Source organism: Phocoena sinus, chromosome 13 (assembly GCF_008692025.1).
Source record: "Phocoena sinus isolate mPhoSin1 chromosome 13, mPhoSin1.pri, whole genome shotgun sequence".
NCBI lineage: Eukaryota > Metazoa > Chordata > Mammalia > Artiodactyla > Phocoenidae > Phocoena > Phocoena sinus.
In genome coordinates this window covers 84,446,402-84,459,451 of record NC_045775.1, presented here as the reverse complement: position 1 = coordinate 84,459,451, position 13,050 = coordinate 84,446,402, and the positions used below count along the sequence as shown (strand labels likewise).

Below are 13,050 nucleotides of genomic sequence, written 5' to 3'. Positions count from 1 at the left end.
AGGTCCACTGCCTACACTTTTAGGCGAGTGGTCCTCAGAGGGAAGCTCCTGTGAACCTCACACCTGCAGGCTGCCCACAGGTCTGCCTGCAGCGTCCTCCTGAGAATCGCCCCTTCTTCACCTCCAGTTCCTCTCCTTGGCATTCACCCCCATCAGGCCTGGGATTCCAGTTGCCCACAGCGCGATGGGGGGACCTCTGGGGGACATCAGCAAGGGGGATCCCACCACAACAAGCAGCCTGGCTCAGGAAGCCTCTCTGTCCCCACAGGCCTAAGATTCCGTCCTTCACCCAGAGGCACTCCACCCACCTCCACACCACCCCCAGCCCAGGTGGCCGCAGCAGCACCTACTACATCAAGCATCAAAATAACACCCCAAATGCTCAGAAAAATCTGTCATTGGAAGCACAGCCCTTACAAGTAGGCCGGGACCTCTTGCTAAATGCAAACAGGTGACTGCCTACGGAAATACAAGATTTAACGAGGGCTCCCCTGGTGGCGCAGCGGTTGAGAATCCGCCTGCCGATGCAGGGGACACGGGTTCGTGCCCTGGTCCAGGAAGATCCCACATGCCGCGGAGCGACTAAGCCTGTGCGCCACAACTACTGAGCCTGTGCTCTCGAGCCAATGAGCCACAACTGCTGAGTCTGTGAGCCACAACTACTGAAGCCCACATGCCTGGAGCCCGTGCTCTGCAACAAGAAAAGCCACCACAATGAGAAGCCCACTCACCGCAATGAAGACCCAACGCAGCCAAAAATAAATAAATAAAATAAATAAATTAAAAAAAAAAAGATTTAACGAGGAAGCAGAATCTCCAAACCAAGCAGACAACATGCCCAGAATACAATCGAATACCACTCATTGTGACATCACCCAAGAAGCAGAAGAACCTCCACTTGAGTGAGAAAAGACTGCAAACTAACGCCAACCTCGAGTTGAATCAGATGTCGCCATCATATGACAATCATTTTAAAGCAGCCTTCATGAAATGCTTCAACAATCAATTACAAACTCCCTTAGGTGAGGGTGGGAGGCTCGTCCCAGGCCTTCATGTTGGACTAACAGAGAGGTCAGAATCAGCCTTTGTGTGGAGAATGACTTTCACGTCATCTAATTCAAGATAACTTTTTTCACCCAGCTTGCTCTCTATGCTGTCTCTCTACGAGCAGCTGGCACATCTCTGCATAGGAACTGTGCCCTTCAGAGGAGCGCGGGGCTGGAGGGGCTTTGGGAGGTCTGCCTCTGCCCCCCTTTCACTCCACAAGGGAGGGGAAGGGCTATGCGGACCCACAGATGCTGGGGGGAGCAGGGACTCACACCTGGGCACCCTTCCCCACTCAAGGTTCCCCGCAGTCACCGTGCTACCCACCGTATCATTTTAGCATGAATGTGGCCAGACACTGTTTATTGCAGAAAACTAAAAACACAGAAAAGCACCAAAAGAAAAGTCGCTTGTAACTCTACTGCCCAGAGATAACCATTGATGGTCATCACATCTATTCCTCTAGTTCTAAAAGCTACATTTTAGCATTTAAATTAGGCTTGTGCTAAATATTCAGTTTTGTATCCTGTTTTAGAAAAATTAATAATATATTTGTGAAAATTTTCTCATGTCATTAACCTCCTACAGTATGACTTTCAATGTTAGGAAAACAATTAAAGTAGCTAATCCACAGCAAAAGCCTAATGCATTCCACTTTACCGTGAGGATATAGAGGTACAGAAATGTGAAGTACTTGCCCAGGGTTGCACAGTTGGTCCGTGGCAGGAGCAGGACAGAGGCTGGGAAGTCTGGCTTCAGGACCTGGGTTCCCGGTCTCTCGGCAGCCATGTTTAATTGATTTAACCACCAACCACTGTGGCTAGTTAGGCTATTTATAATCCTCGTTCTGATTGACGGCACTGATTTTACCAACCTGTGTAGACACACTTGTCTAAATATCCTATGATTCCCTTAGCAAAAATTCCTAGAAGTGCAATGGTCGAATGGACTCTTTGGAAAACTTTTTTTCTGTGTGTGTGCCAAACTGGATTCCATCCTTGAATGCGGGGAGCGCGAGAACGTCCTGGTCACTCACCCTCTGAGCTGAGAAGGCAAAACCTGTCACTTCGACAGCTTCCAAAGTTTACCGAGTGTGTGCTCTCAGGAACCAATTCTAGAAGAAGTCACACCCTCATCTTTTCAGCCCACTTCATTCGTTCAACAGACATCTCAGTGCCAGGCACTCGGGATATAAGAACCAAGGGATAAAGGCCTGTAAACAAATGAGTGTGTACGGCAGTTGAGGGCTTAGGTAGACATTGTTATTCCCATTTTCCAGATGAGCAAACTGAGGCTTGAAGAGCCTAATTTGGCCAATTTCCCCTGGAAAGAAGCAATATGGGAAACGCCTGAGTTTCCCAAATGGGTCTGAGTCCCACTAGGGGCTCTTAACCACTGCCCCTAGTGCCTCCCAGGGCAGGGGGCACAGTGATGGGAAAAGGGGTGAAGGCCAAGGCAGGGGCAGAAATGAAGAAGTGGGTATCCATGAGGAGCTGGCAGGGCAGGCAGAGGGAGCCATCTAAACAAACGTCCAGAGGTCCAGAATGACCCGGCAGGCTCTGAGACTGACATGTGGGTGGAGGGTGGAATGACGGTAACTCTGAGGGCAGAATCAGGGAGTGGGGGGCGGGTGTGGGCCAGGCCACCGGGACCCACTGTGGTGTGGGTCCACTGGACCGCTGTGTACTTGGGCTACAGACATCACCGAGGCCTGTTTTTTTCTGGGCTACAGCTTGTGAAATTCCACTCCACCACGTCTGTGTGTGAACACAGGCGCTGCAGGGAAGTGCAGTTGTGCGGGGTGCATGGACCCACCGTGTGGTCCAGGTGAGGAGCTGCTCCGAGCTTCTCCACCCCTCCTTGCCTTCCTTGTAAGGTAATGTTTCATTCTGAAGTAGGGTGACCGACTCAGCCTGGTTTGCCTGGGATGCTCTGCTTTTAGCACTAAAAGTCTTGCGTCCTGGGAAACCTCTCAGTTCTGGGCTATTTTTGTGGGGCAGCCACTTGGGGACCAGGGAACAGAGCAGCCAGCTCCAGAGGCCCATGGGGCTGGGTGGGTGCAGTTGTAACCAAGAACAGAGGGGCTGGTCTCGGGGCAGTCAGATTGGACTGAACGGGGCGGGCCGATTCTGAAACTGAAATCCCAGGGTTCAGCTTCCGGGGGCAGGCCTGCGTCTGTCTGTCCTATGCCGTCTCAGCAGTGATGGCGCTGTGTGAGGGCCAGGAGAGCTGCCCAGCAAATGTGAGGGCCAGACGAGAAAGAGATCGCTGAGCGCCAGTTGACTTTGATTTTGCCAGCTGCTTCACCATCTGTTTGTTGGGTCTCCGTGGGCCCCAGTAAAGGGCTTTTCTGTTTTCGGCGGCTGCTGAGCACCTCAAGGGACACCCTCCTTGGTCCTGAGTTATAGAAAGGTGTGATGTGTCTTGCTGGAGATCAAGGGAGTGAAGTAGCAAGTCGATAGAAAAACAAATTATATGATGCAGACATTTTGGGCCAGGAGAAAGCCCACTGTGCCCTTCGATGTGTCCAGGACCCCTTATGGTAGATGGGAATACACACATTCTGACTTGAATTGAGCTTTGGGAGAGATTTGCAGCATTATTAAAAATGTGTTAGATAAACAACAAGGATTTACTGTATAGCACAGGGAACTATATTCAATATCTTGGGATAACCTCTAATGGAAAAGAATCTGAAAAATATATACATATATATCCAAATCACTTTGCTGTACACCTGAAACTAATACAATATTGTAAATCAACTGTAATTCAATAAAAAATAAAGATAAAGTAAGTTTCTTGCAGCTAGCAAAAAAGAAAAAATAATGTGTGAGGCGTGACTGAATCCAGTGTGGCCCCTGGCTGTACCATGTCTGTCCCCACTGATGACCCAAGGAAGGAAGAGGAAGATTTAGCAGGACAGCAGTGTTTGTTCCCGGCCCCCGACCCTACCCCCAGCCTTCACATCCCCACTGAGCTGTCTTTTTGCTCCCAGGTTGAGCCACACAGACCTACAGCACCCCCAAAGCAGCTTTCTTTTCCTTCCTCTGCTCTAGAAACACCGAAGAAGAAAACTGAGCAATGTCTCTGATACAAAGATGAGTAGCTTTCCACCCCAGAATGGGGAAGGGGCCAGACCAGCTACATGGGGCAGCTGCTCAGCGATCACAAGAAAACAGGGTAGAGGGAAATCTTACTGAACTGTTTTAAACACAGGAGGGATCGATATTTAAAGCTAAATTTGAACGTTCATGTTGTATTGGAAACAAAGCGTTAGATTGTTAATTCTTGCTTCTCCACAAACCTATAACGTTAGGGTCTGTGGGCGAATGAACATTCAGCCTCCCACACCTGCTTACATACCTGCAGGAATACCTGGGGTAAGCTTGACAAAGCGCTGCTCACTTGCTTGGCCAAGGTGAGTGGTAAGGAGCTGTGGGGATGGAAACGCAGTTAGGTTGCCTTTATTTTGCCACACTTGGATTTCCCAGGAAAGCATGGGCTGGGAGAAAAATGTGAAGGGTTTACTTTATGTACCTTTTTTATAAGCCTGCCTGAGGGGGCTGTTCATAAAAAATTTTTCTTGGATCGATACCTAGAGTGCAATCGCTGGGTCTTCAAGTAAATGCATATTTATAAGAAATTGTCAAACTCTCTTCCAAACTTAGTTGTGACGTTTTACACTCCCGCCAAAATGTATGATGGGTCCATTTGTTCCACCCACTGCTGCCTAACAAGTTACTACAAACTGAGAGGCTTAAAACAATGCATTTGTTGTCACACAGTTTGTGCAAGTCAGGAATTTTGGCAGTGTTTACTGTGTCCTTTGTTTGGGGATCTCTCATGAGGCTGCAATTAAGGTGTTGGCAGGCTGGGGCTCATCTGAGGCTCGACTGGGGAAGGATCCACTTTCAAGCACATGAGGTTGTGGGCAGGATTCACTTCCCTGTGGGCTGTGAGGCTTCTGCTCCCTGCTGGATGATGGCTAGTGGCCACACTCAGTCATTTGCCCCATGAGCATCTTCCCATGGAGGCTTCCTTCATCAAACCCAGCAAAGGAGATGGTCATTAGGGAGAGCTGGCCATCAAGATGGAAATCACAATTTTATGTAATGTAAACACAAGAGTGACACCCCATCACCTTTGCCATGTTCTACTGGATGTAAGCAAGTCATAGGTCCCATCCACACTCAAAGGTAGGGGAGTACACAGGGGCTGAAACGCCAGGAAGAGGGGGTCATTGGGTACCATCTTTAAGTCTGCCACACTCCACGTCCTTGCCAACACTTGGTATCATCAATCTTTTTTATTTTATTTATTTTAAAAATATTTATTTATTTGGTTGTACCAGGTCTTAGTTGCGGCACGTGGGCTCCCTAGTTGTGGCATGTGAACTCTTAGTTGCAGCATGCAAGTGGGTCTAGTTCCCTGACTAGGGATTGAACCTGGGACCTCTGCATTGGGAGCATGGAGTCTTAACCACTGTGCCACCAGGGAAGCCCCTAAATGTCTCAATTTTTTATGTAACGTCTCAATTTTTCTTTTTATGGTTATTGCTTTCTGTGTCTTTTCTAAGAAACCATTCTCTGCTCCCAAGTCAGTAACATATTCCCCAATATTTTCTTCTGAAAGCCTTATGATTTTAGCTTTTACATTTAGGTCTGTGATCCATTTTGAGTTTTATTATGAGTTTATTTGTTTATGCTGGGAGGAAGTGGTTGAACTTCATTTTTTTTCTCATTATGAATATCCAGTTGTTATAGACCATATGTTGAAAAGACTCTCTTTTTCCTATTAAATAACCTTGGCCCCTTAGTTAACAATTAATTGATATGTGGGTATATAATATTTAGACACTTTTCTGGCTCTATTGGTTAATGTATCTGTTCTTACACTGATACCACATTGTCTTGATAACTGTAAATTTTATAGTACTCTAACTTTCTTATTGTTTTTCAAAATTCTTGGGATAATCTAGATTCTTTGCATTTCTATATAAATTTCAGAATTACCTAACTTTACAAAAGAAGTCTGTTGATAATTAGGGATTGTATTAAGTCTATAGATCAGTTTGAGGAGAATTGTCATCTTAATAATAGAGTCTTTTTTCCCGTGAACGTGATATAACTATCCATTTATTTAGGTGTTCTTTCATTTCTGTGCAGTGCTTCATGGTATACGTTGTATATTTCTTTGAAATATTTTGTGTAAATTTATCCCTAACTATGTCTGGGTCTTGGTGGTACTGTCAATAGTATTATTTTTAAATGTCAATTTCCAATTGTTGCTAGTATATGGAAGTACAATTCATTTTGTTTACTGATTTGTGATAATTTTCTTTGTGAGAATGTTATAATTATGAATTCAATTTCTTAAATACATATCCAATTCTTCAGTTGTTTATTTCTTTTTGAGACAGTTTTAGTACTTGATGTTTTTCAAGGAATTTGTTCATTTTATCCTTATTGTTGGATTTACTGGCATAAAGTCACTCATATAGATCTTTTTCTTAAAGTGGCTTTTTGAGCTATAATTAACATGAAGTAAACTGTGCACATATCAGTGTACAATCCGATCGGTTCTGACATACGTACAGCCCTGTGAAATCAAGTTAGGGTTAGCTTTTGCACACTCTGTAGGCAAGACCCTTTGAGTATTCTATCCAAAGCCCTCTCAACTATGAGGTTTTCCTGTCTGGTGAGCAGACGCTATTCCTGGTTTTGTATCAGCCCCAGATAATGTTTTCCCTAATCTTTTTGGGTGGCTCTTTCCCCAGGCTTACACATGCTCGCTGATCAGCGCACTGCTTACTAACTGATGGGGAGTGCTGTCCATCTCCGGAGTCTCTCTCTTTCCTCTGGCATCTGCCCTGTAATCCACAGCCACTTTCATCTCCTTGGACCACTAGCTCTGTCTCCTCCACTCGGGGAGCCCGCCAGGCTCCACCTGAGTTCCCCATCCCTGCAGCAGGGCCTGTAGATGAGGCAATTACAGGGCTCACCTCATTCATTTCCTGTCCTTCAGGGCTCCCTATCCTCTGTTGTCTGATGTCCAATGCTTGAAAACCATTGTTTCACGTATTTTGTTCATATGATGTTTCATGCAGGAGGGTATGTCCAGTGCAGTGTTTCATGGGCTTTGAATCTCTGTTATGAGGTACAAACATCTTTAGTATGTTTAAGTCTTCTGTAATATCGTAGAGATTAAGTAAAATGATCCAGTTATCATTTTGAAAGGGTCCTCTTTATCTCTGGTTATGTGCCTTGTTCACCAATCTGCTTTGTCTGACGTTAATAGAACCATTCCAGCTTTCTTAAGGTTAGTATTTACATGGTAAATCTTCTTACATCTTTTAACTTTTGACCCTACCCCACCCTCATATATATGTGTTTGTGTGTGTATATTTTCTTCTGGAAGATGGCTTTTTAGAAAACATTCAGTCTCATAATCTTTGCTTTTAACTGGAGTATTTAGACCAGCCTTTTCCGATAGAGCTTTCTGTGATGATGGAAATGTTATAAATGATCTGTCCAATAGGCTAGCCACTAACTAGGTGGCTATTAAGTACTTGGAATATTGATAGTGTGACTGAAGAACTAAACTGTTCATTTTATTAAAATTTTAATTAATTTAAAGAGTCCCATGTGGCTAGTGTATTGACAGCATAGGTTTAGGTCATTTACATTTAATGTAATTATTGATATGGTTGGGTTTAAGTTTATCATCTTATTTGTTTTCTATTTTTAAACAATATTTTCCACCTCTTCTTTGTTTCTTTTTTTCTCCTTTCCTCCTTATTTTGTACTGAATATATTTTCTTCTTTTTTTTAATCTCCACCATTGGCTTATTAGCGATCTCTTTTGTTTTAGGGTGTGTGTGTTTTAGAGTTTATCATATTCATCTTTAATAATAAAAGCCTACTTGGGACTTCCCTGGCAGTCCAGTGGTTAAGACTCCGTGCTTCCACTGCAGGGGGCATGGGTTCAATCCCTGGTTGGAATACTAAGATCTCACATGCCACATGGTGTGGCAAAAATAAATAAATAAATAAATAAAAAATAATAAAAGCCTACCTTTAATGATATTTCTCACATATAATAACCTTACAAATATACTTCCATTCCCCCTCCCATCTTTTGTGCTACTGTCATGCATTTTATTTCTATACTATAAACCCCACAATATATTCTTATTAGTTTTGCTTTAAACAGCCAGTTATCTTTTAAGGAGTATTTTTTAACTAAAAAAATTTTCATACTTACACATGTTTAAATTTTCTGTTGCTTTTTATTTCTTTGTATAAATACAAGTTTCCATAAGGTTTCATTTTCCTTCACCTTGAAGAAGTGTATTTACCACTTTTCACGGCACAAGTCTGCTGATAAAGAATATCTTAGCTTTTGTTTGTCTGAAAAGTCTCCGTTTTTCTTTATTTAAAAGACATTTAGGGCTTCCCTGGTGGCGCAGTGGTTGAGAGTCCGCCTGTCGATGCAGGGGACACGGGTTCGTGCCCCGGTCCGGGAAGATCCCACATGCCGCGGAGCGGCTGGGCCCGTGAGCCACGGCCACTGAGCCTGCGCGTCCGGAGCCTGTGCTCCGCAACGGGAGGGGCCACAGCAGTGAGAGGCCCGCGTACCACAAAAAAAAAAAAAAAAAAAAAAAAAAGACATTTACTGGGCACATAATTCTAGGTTGATCCTTTTCTTTGTTTTAGTATGTTAAATATTTTGTTCCGCTCTCTTCTGTTTTCTCCGTTTCTTCCTAAAAATCTAGTCACTCTCATCTTTGTTCTTTTTGTATTTAAAATGTCTTTTTTTGTCCGGATTCTTTTAAGATGATCTCTTCACAATTGGGATTCAGGAATTTGATTGTGGTGTGATTTCATATGGTTTTCTTTGTGTTCATCCTCCTTCAGTTTTGTAGCTATTCATGGATTTCTGGGTTTATAGTTCTTATAAAATTTGAAAATATTATTTCTTCATTTTTTTTTCTTTTTCCCTCTTTTTGGGGATTCCAACTGCATGTACGTTAGACTTCCTGATTTGTCCCAGAAGTAACTGATGGCTTTAAAAGTTAACTTCTAAAAGTTCTTTTTCCCTCTCTGATATACATTTTGGATAGTTTATTTTGCTATGCATTCATCTTCAGGTTCATATATTTTCTTCTTCGGTGTCTAGTCCACTGCTATTTCCACCTGGGGTAGGAGGAGATACCGTGCAAAAGTACAGAGGTGGGAAGCACCCGTGGGAACTCTGTTAACTACAGGGACCCAGCGTGGTCTCGCCATGGTCGGCTTCAGCTCAACCATGGAGAGGGAAGGTCTACAGTCTAGTCTGCTGCATGGATCCCTTGTGGGAAACTTAATGGGAATGTAGCTATTTCTCGACTGTGAACTTTCTCCCCAGAGGGTCAAATTCTCTTCCCTTTCACAGCACAAACGGAGTAGTCATCTCTCTCAGAGGCAGCCTCCTACTCTCGTCTAATTGGAAATATCTCCAGGTCCACACAATGCCACAGCTGGCAGCCCACCAGTTCCCTCCACATCCAACAGCGCTGCTTCACTTGACTGCTGTGAAAGATGAAGAAATCTGAGCTATGTGAGAGGACAATAGGAAATGCCCTTTGCCAAACCTTCTGTGCTGGTATCCTTGGGATTCAAATGAAATTAACAATTGCTTAAAGATTTGCAACCTGATCGTTTCTATCAATGCATGTTAAAGTGATGGGTCCTAAAAAAAATTCATCCTGAGCATGAGGCGAAGGTAATGTTTTTTACTCAATGTGCAAATCGTTTGAATGTCCCTTCCAGATGACTCTGTACCTTCAGTTAATCATTTGCAATTTTCCTGCAAGAAAATGTGAAAGTGATGAGGCCACCGACCTTCCAGAAAAAGTGACTTATTGCTATCTTGAGACCTTCTGGCACCTAGACTAAATGAATGCCCACATAGAAGCTGATGTGGGAGAAAATGTGACTGCATGAAGAGCCTTGTTAAAGATACAACAGCACGCAAACCCTCATTACCCTGAGCCTATGCTCACAGTAAACCAATCAGGAAGACCAGTTTAGCCTGGCCCATGTCTGTGTCAGTTCTCAAAATCTGGAACTTAGAACTAAAGCTAGAAAAGTGTGCCTTACTTTGTGTAGTCAATATTTCCAAGAAAATGAAAAATAATTTTTTTTGGTAAATATCATTTTCAATTAGGCACTAGGTGAACAGTATATTTAATAAATAAATTTAATAAATGTATTCGAATTGGTACTATCATGAATAAACCATTCTATCACAATAGACAACACAGGAGGAAAACAAAATGCAAATTTTATAATCAAGTACTTGGGAAGGTTAAGCTAACAACCTTGACACCCACAGAGATTAAGAGGTCAAGTGGTAGGATGCTGCCGAAAGGAATCTGCCAGGTAGGGTAGAAATTAAGAGCAGGTTGAAGGCAGAAGACCTGGGCTCCAGACCTGCCAGTTGCAGGTTAAGGGGTCTTTGCAACTCATTTAAAACCATCTAAATTTGTGGCTTCTCCCTCTGTAAAATGGTTGTAACATTTGTCTCATAGGGTGTTGAGAGTATTAAATAACGTAACATATGCAGTGATTCTTTACAAATTGTAAAACCCAGTTACTACTGAGAGGGACCAAAGAAAGCAGAGAGGCTCTTATGGGCTGCTGTTGCCAGAGAGGAGGTTTGGAAGGGGAGAGCCTGAAGTTTGGTTGGGCCTTGGAGAGGCCGTGGAGAAATGGAGGAGAGAACATTCCAGGCTATAGGGAGAGCATGACTGAAGGACTCCTCACCACGGGGAAGCAGTCTGTTTCTCCCTTGGGAATGTTCCTAGTTCCTTCTCTATCATGGTCACCTTTCTCTAAACTTCGGTGGGGAGGGTGACAGGACGGCCCTACAGAGTCACAGCATCTGGACCATTCTTGCCTGGGGGCAACAGGTGGTCTGTGATTGGTTTAGGGACGAAAATCGGATCTAGAGCGGGTGGCTCCCAACCTTGAGGGCACATCTAAGTCACTTCGGAACATTGCCAAGCGTGCCCAGTCTTCATCCCAGAGCTGCACCAAAGCACACTGTCTGGGAGTGTGAGGTCTTGCGTGTTGCTTTTTTTTTAAAGATCTAGACGTGATTCTGATGAACTACAGGGTTGAGAACTGCTGTTCAGTTCTTGATCCATCGATAGAGAAATTCATCTCAAAGAAAACAGCCTGCCATCCATTAGGTCGGAAAAGTTAACTTCGTTTGCTAGTGGTCCCTAAAGGGGATCGGCCGATGCTGCCGGTACCAGAGGCTTCTGTCGCCTGCCATTGTCCTTAGAATTCCAGGCTCATCCTCCACACTCAGTGAGGGCGCACACACCACCCAGAGCAGGGCGCCTGGCACAGGCCACGGGGTGGAGCTCTGCATGGGCTCTCCTGCACGAGTCCCTGAATGTCCTCACTGCCCACACCCACCTGCACAGCTTTCTGCATGACCTACAGGACCGAGGGAGGATACTGGATCCAAACATCCCCACGCAAGTCAGAGCTGTTATTACAACTAACAACGTCACTCTCCATCCATCTTAATTTCATCAGATCTATTGTTTTAAAATGTTGTTTAGCATCTCTCGCCTCCACTGGAAGGTAAGCTCCAGGGGTGCAAGGATCTTTTTTGTGTCACTCTGCAGCCCAATGCATAGAAACGTGCCTTGCACACAGTAGGCACTTAGTTGACATGCAGCGTATGAAAAAATGATTCAATAGTTCCCACTTATTGAGAACTTACGATGTGCCAGGACCTTTCTGTCTATCATCACATTTAATTCTCATAACAACTCCACGAGGAAGGTGCTATTGTTTAGTCCCATTTTAGGGCAAAGGAAACTGAAATTCTGAGACATTAAGACACCTGCCCAAGGTCACAGAGGTAGTAAGAAGTGGAGCTAGGACTTGAACGCACTGCTTTCCAGCTCCGAACACCAAGCTCTTAACTATTCGATTGTACTAATTCCTTTCACTAGGGATGGTGCAGGAACACAGCCTGAACAGGACTTGGCTGCAAATCTGGTTTTACTCTGGTGCTAAATATTAGTGTGTTCGCAGTGGCATCTCCGGACAGTGGTGTTTCCTGCGCAGGTTACTTCAATCGAAGGGCTGAAAAGGAAATCTATCCCCATATCCCGTCTCCCATGTCCAGGACTCTGGATGACTTTTATTTTACCCTTGAAAATTTTCAACAATGAATATGTATATTAATTATGGGAAGGATTAAGCAGCTCTAACAAAGAGACGGCAAGACGCATTAATCTATACAAGTTCAAAGTTTCTTTTTATCGCACGTTACCGGTCCAGCAGAGGAGGCTGGGCTCCACTCTGTGAAGTCATCCGGTTTCCCAGCTAGCCCTGCACGGCTGCCTTCGTCAACAGATGGCTGTCCTTTGACCCAAGGCACCTGCTCCTCTTGGCCTCATCCTCTGGCTGCGAGTAGCTCACCAGCACCACCTCCAGGAGAAGACAGGGAAGGTTAAGGAGGGTGTACTTACCTTCTTTTTCAAGGAGGTACTCATATCTCACTAGCCAAAACCTAGTTAGTTACAGGGCTGCACGTAGCTGCACGGGAGGTGGGAACCAGGCTCCAGCTGGGCAGCTGTGTGCCCTTCCAGCACTCACACAGAGAGAACTCGTTATCACAAAGAAGACAGGGAGCATCGATATTAGGGTACAATAACCATGCCTACCACGGTGTGCATTTTTTTCTGATTAAGAAATCTATCCCCCCAAGAAATAGGACTTTAAGTGTGTTTAAAAATTAAGATAGCCCCGACGCGCGGGCGTAAGGTGGACGCGGAAGTCAGGGCGCTTGTGATGCGCGTGGTGTGGTCGGTGCTGTGATTCGAGCTGGGCTGGCTGGGCGGCGGCAGCCGTCACCGGAAGTAAGTGACCCTGGTGCTCAACAGTTTGGATAAGATGATTCAACTCCAGAAAAACACGGCTGACATCAGGAATATCT

The 13,050-nt window shown here is 44.6% G+C and overlaps 1 protein-coding gene across 1 annotated transcript in view; it reads right to left on the bottom strand.

The window, feature by feature from the left end:
- Window positions 1-8,730: 8,730 nt before the first annotated feature.
- The window catches only part of PDCL3 (phosducin like 3), a 122,411-nt gene continuing 118,091 nt past the window's right edge, over window positions 8,731-13,050 (bottom strand). Inside the window, exon 8 of the transcript XR_004352754.1 lies at window positions 8,731-12,542. The gene's annotated coding sequence lies outside the window, so the exon portion shown is untranslated. The remainder of the gene's footprint in view (window positions 12,543-13,050) is intronic.